Here is a 12,733-nt window from a genome sequence, read left to right as displayed (position 1 = left end):
ATCAATTGCTAACTGTGACTCCGGCAGTTCCGATAATAAATGGCGGGATCGGGCGAATAATTTACGTGTTTTATTGACCTGAATATCAGGATGTTATCAAAGTCTACTGGATTGTTACCAGAATAGGGGGTGTTACGGATTCAGGGCTTTAATGACATTGCTGAAAGAGCTGAACACCCACATCCCTGTCTCTCCCCCACCACCAGCAAAACAAGGGGCAGGCAAATCAAATCAAGGGTGTCTCCTACAGAGTCAAAAGTAATCGTCAATCTGCTCACAACTTCACGTTAACCCAGCGGAGCCCTCAGCAGGACCCCCAGCTACCAGCCTCTGGACCGGAGTACGAGGCGGGGGAGCACCCCCTCCCGAATCCTCCAGGCCGGCCTCAGGGAAAGCCCGGAGTCCGGAACCGGAGCGACCCTCCGCGGCCTCCGGACGGGCATGCTCAGTAGACCCGCAGGTCTCGCTTCAGTCGGAAGCCGGCCGCGGCCCCCGCCCCCTCCCGCCCCGCACGGGCGCGGGGAGAAGCGGACATTTTCTCCTTCTCAGCAATCCGCTCTGTCTTTATTGTCCTTTGCCGGCTCTCTGCGTCCGCCCACTTCTCGCCCGTCGGGGTCCGGTAGGGCGGAGAGTGTAAGATATCCCCGGGGTGGGCTGGTGGTAATCACTCCCCTCCCCCTCCCGGGGGGGGGGCGGTCCGGGGTAGGGGGTGATTGGGGGAGGACGCCAGTGTGCCCTAAGGTTTGTGCCGGCCGGCCGCGGCCCGCAGGAGCCCCCCCACGCTGCCGCGGCGCCCCGCCTGTCCTCACCTCACCCCCATCCTGCCCCTTCGGTATTTCTCAATGACCGGCTCTGGGAGGACACTTCCGACGCGGGGGGGAGCGGGTATCATTAGCGCCCGCTTTATCAGTTCCTTCCGGTCTGCCGGGAGCCCAGCCCTACGCGCAGTTTGGCCGCGCCCCGGGCGCTCGGGTGCCTTTATTATTCTGTTTAAACAAGCAGCCGTGTGTGCCAGGGTGTGCCAGGCGAGTTTGCAGCCCGGCTGCCTCCCCCAGACCCGCCGGCCGGAATGGAGACCCAAGCTCTCTCGTAATGAAGGGGATGATGCAAACTTAGAAACTGACCGGGCGCCTGGGAATGATGCCCCCCCCCCCCCCCCTCCGCGGCACGCGGCGTCCCAGACCGGGTATGAATGGTTGGAGCCCAATTGCATAATCGGCGCGGTATAAATAGCCGGCGGGCTGGCCGCTGACGCGCTCGCCGGTCCCGTTATCATGTATACTTGCTTCATCCCCGCTGCGTTCACTCCCGGGTCATTTTCCCTTTCAGCTGCAAGGCTGGGACTTTAAATAGCAGAGATGAAAGGCTCTTGTCCCTGCCTCCCTCCTCCCTTGATTTCATGTATTATGAATGAAACCTCGCTGCTTCCTGAGATACCCCACTTCAGGTAGGAGAGAGGTTCAACGTCAAGGAAACAATCCACCGAGCCTGGTGTGTGTGCGCGCGCGTCCGGGAGGGAGAGAAAGCAAGATAGGGCTGGGTAACCTTCTGGTTGATAAAACGTAACCGCTTAGGGTTTGCCTCCGGAGTTTCAGTTTACAACTCTACAGCCTCAATTTCAGAGTAGATTATGCAAAGGGTCTTTTCGACTGTGACTGCTCGCTTTCCCTCGTAAGGCCTTCGCCTCTGTACAAGTGCTGTTTCATTCGGAGGAGCTGGCGCCCTTTCCCCTCGGAGGTGGCAAACAGCCCAGGGGACCTTTGAGGTCTAGGAGAAAAGCAGTGCAACGGGTCAGTTTAGCCATTCTCTTGTTCTAGAACTCTTCTTAGAAGCCTCAGCTATGTCCAAAGATGAGGAAGTGTAAAAACTTACTCTTTCTGACTGTATTTCACAAATATGTGGTCATTTTTAAAATAACATTATGCAGAGAGGTTTTTTAATCCCTTCTCTGAAACACCAAGTTTCAACTTATTTTCTCAAAATAAAATGACTGGTTCTTCATAAATGCATTTCTGGCACGTGAAAGTAGTCTGGTGATTATTTTTCAAACTGGAGGTGGATTTCTCCAATCTGCTTTGTGAGGGATACAGTGGTCAGTGAACCCAGGGTCCTGCCCTCTAGGGTTTTGGTCAGGTGGGGCAACAGCCCTGTAAGGAAAACATTAGGGCAATGGCATAACTGCTCTAAAACACTGGGTAAGCAGGAGAGAAAGCAGAGGTCAGGGAAAGGAAGGCTGCCCCGCAAAGGTCTTTTAGCCAGATCTTGAAGGAAGGCAAGAGGATGTAGATAACTGACAGCCTAGTGAACCCAGAGGCCCTAAGGTGTAGCAGTGTGGCAAGCCGGGTAGCAGAAAGGCCAAGGAGAAGGGCAGGTCACGGAGGCAGCAGAGACCATGCTAAGGGAGGTTAGACTATCTTGAAGTCTTGGAACCTTTTGTAGGAGGTTCATAGCGGAGCTTTGTCCAGTCCCAGCTCTTTGAGTGGCCCCCATAATTACACTAATATAAGGTAAGTGGGGCATCCATTGTTTTGGGGTTTGCAAACTGATAGCCCCTGGGTTAGATGAGGCCCCAGATAAATTTTGTTTTTCATGCTTTTTTTAAAAATCAGGGACTTCCTAGGTGGTGCAGTGGTAAAGAATCTGCCTGCCAACGCAGGGGACACGGGTTCGAGCCCTGTTCTGGGAAGAGTCCACATGCCACAGAGCAACTAAGCCCATGTGCCACAACCATTGAGCCTGTGCTCTAAAGCCCGTGAGCCACAACTGTTGAGCCCATGTGCCTGCCGCAACTGTTGAAGCCTACGCGCCTAGGGCCCGTGCTCCACAACGAGAGAAGCCACTACAATGAGGAGCCTGCGCACCACAGTGAGGAGTAGCCCCCACTCGCAGCAGCTAGAGAAAGCCTGTGTGCAGCAATGAAGACCCAACGCAGCCAATAAGTAAATAAATTTATAAAAAAAAAAAAAGTAAAAATCAGGCTAACAGTTTAAAATCAGAGTATTTCCCATAAAAGTCAAGATTTTGGGCTCCTCCTGAAAAAGCTCCACAAAGATGTGGGGACTATGAATGCCAAGTTCTTGCTTGGTAACTGTTGATTGTCGGCTGAATGGCAGTACTGCGGAGTATGTCAGGCTTCTGCCTCCTATTGGTGTTTGAGTTTTTGACTTCTGACATAGAAGAATCCTTTATGGCTGGATCATGGCCCCACTCTGAGACCCCAGGTAGCCAGAGCTTGGTATTAGGTACACAGAATTTTACATGAGGACCCCCTGGCTTCTTGGGAGGAAAGACACCAATCTTCAGTCTCCTACTCCAAGACTCTCTATTATAAATGAGGCCAAACAGGGTGGATTGGAGTGGGCTCAGTCATAGCGTCAGGGAAGCAGTGAGGCCCCTAAAATAACAATGTTTATCCCCAGCTCAGGCTCTGTGTCTGGGGAACTCAATCTAAGATCTCTGCCAACAGGGCAGCTGAGGTTCAAGTGATCCATTGGAAAACTCCCCAAATGGGACCATGTTTCTACCCCAAATTTATGGAGCTGTTTATATAAGGTACACAACCAAACATTTTAAGCAGGGAATGCTAGACTCAGATTTACATCTTTAATAGATCACTCCAGGCATGGAGGATGGTTTGCAGGAAGCAAAGCAAAGACTGGTTAGGGAGAAATTTTCTTCCATGACAGAAATAACAATGCATGACAAAGCACAGTGGCATTGGCCATGGAGAGGGAAAACCAATTCCAAAGACACAGATGGGATGGAGATGACTTGGCTTTATGATCTATTAGATATGGAGACTAATGGAGAAGTCTGGGATAACTTCCAAGGTTTTGACTTGGGAAATTGGATAGATCTTAGTGCCTTTAACATGATTAGGGTAACAGGATGAGGGCTTAGTCACCAATAGACAGTTGCCACCACTCAATTCTGAGACTCACAAAATAGGTCAGGGATTGAGGGATACAGGGAGGCCAGAACATAGGAAAGCAGAACCTAGAGACAGAGATGGAGGGACAGTTTCCTGAGGACATCATTTGAGCAACTTGATTCAACCTTGCCTGAAGCTTGAGCATGATCTGGACTTTTTAGATCAAGCTGGGCTTCTTTCACAGTCAAAAAAATTCTAACTACCAAAATAGAAAGCCATATTTAGCATACTGAAAAAGATTGAGAGGAACTAAGGAATGGAACATAAGGGAATTTTAGAATGTATGTTTGCAATTTAACATAGGGACATCTGGGGTCAGTGCCAGGGAGTTTCACAGAGATTCTGATTTAGTAGAACAAATTTCTCCCAGGAAGTTAGTCAACATTTTATGAGTTGTGCCACCCTCTCTTTTTGGCCTTAGTATCCCATTGTCACCACCTTATTTCACATCTCCAGCTCCCTCCTCACTCTTAACATCATGCCTCATTTCTACTACCTTTATTCCCCAGCCCCTTTCTTCTGCAAAGCTCATAAGTGAGAAAGGATGCTTAATAATATGAGAATATGAACTTTTAGAATTAGAAAAAAATGAAGGATCATATGTTTGTGACAGCTATGGCTCCAATCAACCAAACGTTTTACCCAAGCTTTTTGGAATGGGTAAAAGGAAAAGAAGAAAACAAAACTCAGTAAGATATAGTACCTGTATCAGTTAACTTTTGCTGTGTAACAAACCACTACAAGGGACTTCCCTGGCGGTCCAGTGATTAAGAGTCTGTGCTTCAACTGCAGGGGGCGCAGGTTCAATCCTTGGTCAGGCAACTAAAATCCCACATGCCCCATGCGCCCCCCCCGCCCCCAACAAAAAACAAAACCACCACAAAATTTTGTGGCTTAAAACAATAAATATTTTATCATCTCTCATGAGTCTCTGGTTTTTAACCAGGTGACTGCTCTGGCCTCAGCCAGCTCAGCTGGGGCTGGATGATCTAGGAGGGTCTCTCAGGTATCTGGTGATTGGCAGGCTGACTGACCTAGCCAGAGCTGGCCTAGCTCATTTCTGCTCCATGTGATCCGCTATCCTCCAGCAGGCCTGCCCAGATTAGATCACATGGTGGTCGTGGCAGGGTTCCCAGATCAGCAGGAGGGCAAAGCCCAAAGTGCATGCATTTTTCAAGCTTCTGCTTGCATCACATTTGTTTATACTATCTCAATAGCCAGAGAAGTCACACAGCCAGCCCAGAGTCAAAAGTCAAAAAGCAGGGAAATAAGACTCTCCTTCTTGATGAGAAGAGGAGCAGAGTATGCACAAGGGATGTGCATACAAGGATGAGAAGAATTTGTAACCATTTGTATAGTCTACTTCAAATTTCACAATTAGAGAAGAATATTTGTTATAATATACATTGTATATATGTGCTATATATTTATACAAATATATGATAAATACATTAGAAAATATACTATAAGCATACATATATCACATATTTTAATATAAGTATTATATATTTATATATAGATATCCTATTATGTATAGGAGTACTATTGATAGAATTAACTTCTGCCTTTATAGTCACTGATTTATGGCCAAGTAACTAAAACTGCTTAATGTTTAATAGATTTTTGCATGCTATAAAACTCTTTTCAATAATTTAGTGAATAAAGAAAGAGACCTTATGAACTTATTATGCTTTCCTTTCTTTCTAAGCATGAAAATCCTGTCTCTGGTATGCCTTACTTCTTAAGATAGGTATATTCCTAAAGAGATCTAGGCAATTGAAATGTTTGTTAAAAAAGAAAAAACAAAGAACATATAAAAAACACTAGGGAAACTTAACTATTAAGGTTGCTATAGATTGAATAATTTGGAAAAGCAAATAATCATCCTTTGTTCATTATACTAACTCAGATTTTATACATCATTTTGGAATTAAAGCAAGCCTTGTATATTTTTTTGATAGTAGCAGAGGTGGTCTCTTGATGGGGGAAGTGATGGTGGAGATGTTGAGAGGTAGTGGTGAAGGTAATGGTGGTGATGGGGTGGAAGTGATGGTGGTGGTGGTAGTTGTGGAGGTGATTATGGTGATTATGGAAATAGTGGTGGCAGAAGGATCTGTAATAGAAACTTTCAGTTTGCTGCAAGAGTTTCCCTGTGGTCCTCTCACTGGATCCCAGATGTACAGACAGCTGGGCAAAGACATTTTGAAGAAAGGAAAAGAAAAACAGTAAGTCAGAGAAGAGATGCAGATAAAGTGTAGGATGAGATGTCTTGTAGGGCAAGGAATTTCCCATGATGCCAGGAGGGGCAACCAAGTACTCTTCTTCCAGGCCTCAGTTGGGTATCACTTGCTTTGCTCCAGGGAGGCTTCTCTCCCCTCCCCTTAGCTGGGCTAGGTGCTCCTCCCATGTATACCCTCTTCCTCTGTCCTTACCTCTTTACACCTTTTGTAATTTGATATCTGCCTATCTGTATTCCCTCCCAAGCTCGCTGAGAGCAGAGACCACATCTTTTTCTCTATTGTTCAATACAGAGTCACTCTGACACATAGTGGGTGACCTGTTATACTTACTGAGTGAATGAATGACAAGTCAAACTAAGTGATTCACACTGTCCTCACTCCTCGTCTGCTTAGCACTCCCTGTTTTAAGTAAATTCCAGTGTTTCAACAGCAGGTGTCTGGTTGGTTTCCCACTTGCAGAGGAGGACTGACCAACAAAGTTAACTTTTAGACACATCTCTGAGATGTCATCTGCTAACATTTGTAGGCTGAGAACTTTTGTTGCTGTTCGTGCAACAACAACACAGGTTGTATGCTCGTAACATGTGATGGTTAAAACTCAATGATTTTGTTCCATTGTTATTTGTGATTGTAAAAGTAAGCCCTTCTCTGGCGGTCCGGTGGTTGAGACTCCACCCTTCCACTGGCGGGGGCATGGGTTCGATCCCTAGTGAGGGAACTAGGATTCCATATGCTGGGCAGCACAGCCAAAAAAAAAAAAACGCCACAAAGGCAAGGCAAGCCCTGTTCATTGCACAAATATTTAAAGTGCAAAAAAGTATAGCAAGGAAAATAATATCCAGAAATCCCACCTACCAGGTATAATCCCTGTTAATATTCTGAATGTGTATCTTTATAGACTTTTCCTCTATATGTACACTGTATTTTACTAGTGTGTATATTAATAAAAATAAGATCATAGTTAATATACTCTTTTGTAGTCTCTTTAAAAAGACCTCAGTAATAATATGCATATATTCAGAATCCTAAATGTCTCATACACATTTTCCAGAAAGCAGCTATGAGTTGATATCATTCTCTTTAGTCTTAATGTACATATGTATAGATGTAAAAATAGTTGGCAAATTGTTGACAACTGGCAAAATAGTTTCATAGAAATTATTTTATTCTTTCAAGCCCCTGCTGTAACCCACCTAAACTAGTACCTTAGCATTTATAACAAATATTGAACCTATTTGAACTCTAGCCTTTTCACCAACTAAATCATAAATTCCTGGGGGGGGAGTAGGGAGAGCAATGACCAAATTAAGTTCTACGCACACGTATCTGTATTTATTAGAATGTGTAGTGCATGCAAAGTACTCAGTAAATGTTTATAGAATGAACAACAATGCTTGTGTCGTTTTTGTTTTGTGATTACGTAAATATTCTGTAGGCAAATTTACATTGCTGTTTGCATTGAAATTCTCATTTCACACCAGTTAAGATGACACAGTGATTAATGTCACAAAAGAAACAAACATTATTATCATCAACATCATCATAAATCTTTTAATGGTCTGGACTTGAAGGTTCTGCTTGAAGTCTGTCTTCTAGTTCTGGACTCCAATTTTAACCATTGATGTTTTACCCAACACCAAACAGCTTAGAGTTGAGCAGAAAAGCCATCAGATACCCCAATATATCAAACCTGATATTTTTGGGTTAGCAGATTTTTAAAAATTCAGGTAGCAGGCTAAATGTGTTCATTTTTCCCTCAATACTTGCTGTCCCATAGCTGAATGATCTCTCCTTTCCTATTTCTTCTTCCTCATTGCCATTCCCTCCTAAACCCACCATAGTCTAGCTTTTGTCCTCACCACTTCACATCAGCTGCTCCGAGGTTGGGTCACATTATCCAATTGCTAAATCTGATGATCTTTCTTCAGTATCGATTTGTCACCTAACCTAGCTGACCACTTCCACCTTCTTGAAAATCTTCTTCCAGCGGCTTCCACAACCCCAGCTTCTGGTTCCTCTTTACCTCTCTGTTTATTCATTTATTCAGCAAAAACTTTTACTGAGTACCTGTGTGAAGTGTTACTGTAAGAGTATGCAATCATGTTCATGGTGCTGGCATCTACTGAGTGCTTCCCAAGTGCCAGGCAATGTTCTAACATTTTAAACACTTTACATATGTGAACTCAGTCTCACCAGAGCAGGGGCTAAAATCTTTTTCTTAACAATAAATATTTTATTAAAGGTAAATAGTTTTGGTTCTGCAGGCCCTGTGATCTATGTCACAACCACTGATCTCAACCACTATAGCATGGAAGTGGCCACAGACCATACATAAATGAATGGGTGTGGCCATGTTCCACTACAACTTTGTTAACAAAACAAGTGGCTCAATTTGACGCAAGGGGTATAATTTGCCAACCCCTGCTCTAGAAGCTAATATAGGTTCTGCTGTGGCAGGAATTTTTTTCTGTTTTGATGTATAATAGGAAATATTTGGTGAATGAATACTCTGCTTCTAAGAGAGGAACTACTTATTTTAATCTCCATTTTACAAATAAGGACACTGAAGCACTGAGGTTAAATAACTTTCCCCAAGTCACCAACTGGTATGTGACAAATCCAGGATCTAAACCCACACAAATCTGACGTCAGAGCCTGTGCTCTTAATCACCGACTCTATAGTGGTGGCGTGGAAGAGAAGGTCGGCAGCTATTCTCACAGGAGTCCAGAGAAGTTATTTTAGCTGAATCTTGAAGAATGAAGAAGAATTCATCAGGAAGAAGTGAAGAGGGAAGGAAGAGGCTTTGCAGTGCTAGGATGTAGAAACTGCAAGTATACAAAAATGTCTGATACAAAGTGGCATTGTGAGCAAACTGCCAGCCAAGGAAGAAAGTTGCTTAGGGAATGCATTCACTTCTCAGCAATTCACATGTCCGGACACAGGGTTTAAGGTGGAAGGTGGTGCAGATGAGGCTAAAGAAGTATGCAGAGGGGCCTTGTGTGACGGGAACGAATTTGGATTTTAACTTGAAGGCAGATGGGCTACGGAAGTGTTTTGAGCTTGGGAAAGAATGACCATATTTCATTTTACGTCAATTTTTTAAATTACAGTTTATTTTAAAATTAGATGATACGTGCATATTGTACAACATTCAAAAGCTGGAAGGGTCTTCCTCTTGCCCACCTCCAGCTTTTCAGTTCCCTGTCCCAGAGGTACCCACTGTCTCCAGTTAGACATCTTTCACTATCGTGGGAAGAATGGATTGGGTGAGGTGAACTGGATGTTTTATTAATTAAGTTAATTTAATTAGTAAAGTTACTAGTGAGTTGATTTAATTTTTCTCCTTAGGGTGGATGATCATGAAAAAGGTTGAGGAAGCCTGCCCTACACTTTTATAAATTGTTCCTCTGTTAAATCCTCTTCAAATGACTCAAGTTGTGTGCATCTGTTTCTGCCTGTGCACCAAGCTGGTAATGGGTAGTGAGCCTCGGATGGAAGATGGTTATCCACGTGGTACATGATCATAGACAAAAGGCAATGTAAGTTCTTGGCAGTAAGCACACTGCTGGGACTAGAATCTGGGCCCTGCTGTGTGACCTCAACCTCTCTCTGCCCTTGCAAAATGGGAGTAATAAGGGTACCCTATCTCCTAGAGGTTGTGAGGATCTCACTCAATGGGTGTTAGCTATTGGGGACTTCCTAGGTGGCGCAGTGGTTAAGAATCTGCCTGCCAGTCAGGGGACACGGGTTCAATCCCTGCTCCAGGAGGATCCCACATGCTGCGGAGCAGCTAAGCCCATGTGCCACAACTATTGAGCCTGTGCTTTAGAGCCTGTGAGTCACAACTACTGAGCCTGTGCTCTGCAACAAGAGATGCCACAGCAATGAGGAGCCCATGCACCACAACAGAGAGGAGCCCCCGCTCGCCACAACTAGACAAAGCCCATGTGCAGCAACAAAGACCCAACACAGCAAGTAAATAAATAAATAAATAATAAAGTTTACCTGTCCCTTTCCTTTAAAAAAAGAAAAAAGAGTCAGATGATAAGAGCTTCAAAGGAGGAGGGGTTTTGTGAGCGGGTAGAAGAAGAAAGGTTTAGAAGTCAGATTGAGGAATCTGGAGTGTGCCAACACCACTTCCCATGCCAATGGGCGTGGGAAAATGAGTAGTATCCTTTCTAGAATTCAACCAAGGAAGAAAGTTCCTTAGGGAATACATTCACTTTGCTAAGTCAAGGAGGGACCTAGAAGGTTAAAGGTGAAAAGAAGTTTATTTACAATTGAATGGAGGTTCTGGGGCACCTGCAGAGGAAAAGGCCTGAGAAAGGAGAGGGCAGAAGGTGGAAAGAAAGCTCCTAGCAGGATGGCAAATTGGAGATGAGGGTGAAGGAAAAGGGACCCGGCTGGAGGCAGGGCCATTGCGTACCACAGCTCTGGGCTGAGTAGGGCGGGGAGCCGACAGCTGTGGTCGTATCTAACCAGCCGCCTATTTTTGTAAAGCCCACAAACTGAGAATGGTTTCTACATTTTAAAAATTACAATTAAGAATAATATTTCATGATGCGTGAAAATGACATGAAATTCAATGTCAGTATTTATAAACAAAGTTTTTTTGGCTCACAGCCATGTCAGTTCATTTACATATCATCTACGGCTGCCTTCACTCTTCAGTGGCAGAGTTGGGTAGTTGCAACAAAGACCAGATGGCCCACACAGCTGAAAGTATTTACTATCTGGCCCTTTTTAGAAAGAGTTTGCTGGCCCCTGCTCTGATAGGTCATTCATAGTCTACTGTATGAATGGCAAACCTGGAGTTGTGCAACCCAGGGCCCTGGCCCTAGGAGCACTCATTTTGGATGGTGGTAACGGTTGACAGTGAGAAAAGGCATCGATGGAATTACATGGCCTTGAGGCTGTTTTTGGAATGTGGGCACAAGGTTGTTTTGTTAGAACAAAGCAAAACTGTCAACCTGGATTCAAGCCACCAGCTCTTGGATGGTGAGGAGCTAGGTGTGGTAAGCACAACTGGTTGCCCACACGATCTCCATTTCTCCTCGTGTTCTTTACGAACAGAAGCCTGATTTTATCAAGGTGCTAATGTGCCCCATTAAAAATAATCCTCGCAAATAAGAAAAGTGCTCAAAGAATGATGGGGACATGTCAAAAGGACACAAAAGTCAGCTTATAAAGGGACCCCTAAGGGCCAATCTGCAACACTTTGAGCATCAAAATATGTAAAGATAGTTGCTGATTTTAACTCACTGAATAGACTAGGAATCCGGGAGTTCAAACTGAAACAAATAAATGGAGGAGGAAGAAAAGTTCTTCTATGTGGTAAAAAGAAAAGTAATAAATTATAGAATGAGTGACAGAATGAGACAATCACTATTGCTATCACCTTATTGTTTCAGGCAAGATCATCAACAAATGCTAAAATTAGCAGGTGAAAATTGGATGAGAAGCATGACATTTACAATGTCGCCAAACATCTCCCCCACATTCTTATTAACTTAATTTCAGGAAATCTGACCTATACCACTTTACCATCTTAACCAAGGGATCAAAGTTAATATCAAAATTATGTGCCTCCTATTATGATGCCCCAAGAAGGACACCACATCACTTCTGTGGGATTCTAGTCAAAAATATGTAACCAGAATCATGTGAAAACATCAGACAAACCCAAATAAGGGATGTTTTACAAGTAACTGGCCTGTGGTCTTCAAAAATGTCAATGACATGGAAGATAAAAAGAGCTTGAGGAGCTTTCTAGATTAAAGTAAACTAAAGCAGCATGACAACAAAATGCAATGTGTGATTCCGGATTGCTTCCTGGACTGGAATATATACTTTTCTTTGTGATAAAGCACATGAGTGAGACGATTGGCAAAAGCTGTAGGTTAACTAATAGCATTGTATAAATGTTAATATTCTGATTTTGATCATTGTATTTTTTTTTAAGTGGCTGAGTTGGGTCTTCATTGTTGTACGTGGGCTTTCTCTAGTTGCATTGAGTGGGGGCTATTCATTGTGGTGCGGGGGCTTCTAATTGCTGTGGCTTCTCTTGTTGTGGAGCACAGGCTCTAGGCACGTGGGCTTCAGCAGTTGTGGCTCGTGGGCTCTAGAGCACAGGCTCAGTAGTTGTGGCGCAGGGGCTTAGTTGCTCCACAGCATGTGGGATCTTCCTGGACCAGGAATTGAACCCATGTCCCCTGCATTGGCAGGTGGATTCTTAACCACTGTGCCTCCAGGGAAGTCCCTGATCATTGTATTATGGTTATGCAAGAGAAGATCCTTCTTTTAAGGAAGCATATACTGAAGTATGTAGGAGTAAATATGTGTGAAAGAGAAAGTGATAAAGTAAATGTGGTGAATGTTAATATTTGGAAATTTGGAGTGAAGGGTATACAGGAGTTCTTTGTGCTATTTTTGCAAATTTTCTATCAGTTTGAAATTATCTCCAAATAAAAAGTTAAAAAAACAAAAACACCTCATCTCCCGCAGGCACCCCTGGGGTGAGATATTCATATCCACAATCCTGGCCAATGAGTTGTAGTTTTT

At 44.1% G+C, this 12,733-nt stretch overlaps 1 long non-coding RNA gene across 1 annotated transcript in view; it reads left to right on the top strand.

Moving 5' to 3' along the window:
* The first annotated feature begins 517 nt into the window (after positions 1 to 517).
* Positions 518 to 12,733, top strand: part of LOC130857060 (uncharacterized) — a 28,111-nt gene continuing 15,895 nt past the window's right edge. Inside the window, exon 1 of the long non-coding RNA XR_009054756.1 lies at positions 518 to 633. This is a non-coding gene — a long non-coding RNA (uncharacterized LOC130857060). The remainder of the gene's footprint in view (positions 634 to 12,733) is intronic.

The sequence above is a fragment of the Hippopotamus amphibius genome, chromosome 7 (genome assembly GCF_030028045.1).
Source record: "Hippopotamus amphibius kiboko isolate mHipAmp2 chromosome 7, mHipAmp2.hap2, whole genome shotgun sequence".
Classification (NCBI taxonomy): domain Eukaryota; kingdom Metazoa; phylum Chordata; class Mammalia; order Artiodactyla; family Hippopotamidae; genus Hippopotamus; species Hippopotamus amphibius.
The sequence above is the reverse complement of the archived record's forward strand: the minus strand, read 5'-3'. Positions and strand labels throughout refer to the sequence as shown.